Genomic DNA, 1,248 nt, shown 5'->3' with positions numbered 1-1,248 from the left:
TATGATTACTGTGGTCTGACTGGCCGTGGCCCAGCACCTGCCCCAAGCTCCCAGCTTGGGGGTGGGGTGAGGAGAGCGGAATATCCTGAGGATTGGGGCTGTCTAGTGTAATGTATTAAAGATCTGTCAGTAGTCTAATCAAAATATTAGACAAAGAAAGGAAACTTACCAGTTATGCAGATGATGTAAACTGAAAAGGATATAAAGTGCCACTGGTGATTGTTCCTCCATATTTAAAAGGACAACTGAGGCCAGAGAAACTCATATTTCCTAGCCCTAGGACCTCTGCTTTCTGCTCAAGATCTATTCACTGTCCTCTGCTTTCCTAGCTCAGAGCCCCTATTCTCTTCCTCCCCCCAGCTATTTCTTTGGGGTAAGGGAAGTGGGGGAAAGCTGGTAGGTGCAAGAAGTTCAGTTGGTCTTTAATTTACAATATATAGAAATCCTAAGAAAATGCATTCTCCTTTAATGAAACAAAATCCAAATTCTCCAAAGTTAGCAAGGTGAGGAAAGATAACTGTTTCTCAGAGAACTAATTGGTCCAGTGAAGTCCAACTCCATGTTGAAATTCGAGATGCTAACCTGCTGACCTTTCAGACTGTACCATATACTTAAAACCCTGAGTTAGTGCCAAGAAGCAGGTTGGACGTTGCCAAATATTTTAATAAAATATTAATAAAGATTAGGAATATAAACACAGAAAATACAAAAAACATTAAACAATTTTGGCTTTTCAGGTATAGGTTTTTTATTCTATTATAACTTATTGGTTTACAAAGCCCTTTCTAGACTACCTATTGTTAGTCTACCTTCATTACCTTCACCCTAGTTTGGAGATAACCTTCTTTACCTAGTACCTTATCTGCTTTGTAGTTCCTGACCTGCCTTAACATGGAGGTACCATTCTTAACGTTCATCCTCCTAGGAGCTATTTCTTAAGCTCCTTTATCCCTTTCTTGATCAAGATCACTACATCCTCACTATAAGTCTCCTAAGGCTCTTGCTTGCACTCTGGTTTCAGGTCTAGGAAAATACCTCTTCCCTAAGTAAATGACCCCATCAGTGAGCCCATTCTTACTGAAATTCCTGCTTCTGGAAGTATCCTTGCAGTTCATCTGTGTATTATTAAGAGATAGCTAGCATTTAGTTCTTACGTCAATGCTAGGCATCATGCTAAGCATTTTAATAATTTGCTAACACTTTGGGTCACTTGCTAATGCTTCATACTATAAATTTCCTACATAGGTT

Source organism: Talpa occidentalis, unplaced genomic scaffold (assembly GCF_014898055.3).
Source record: "Talpa occidentalis isolate TD23 unplaced genomic scaffold, MPIMG_talOcc4v2.1 talOcc4.11, whole genome shotgun sequence".
NCBI classification, from domain to species: domain Eukaryota; kingdom Metazoa; phylum Chordata; class Mammalia; order Eulipotyphla; family Talpidae; genus Talpa; species Talpa occidentalis.
This window is presented reverse-complemented; position numbering follows the sequence as displayed.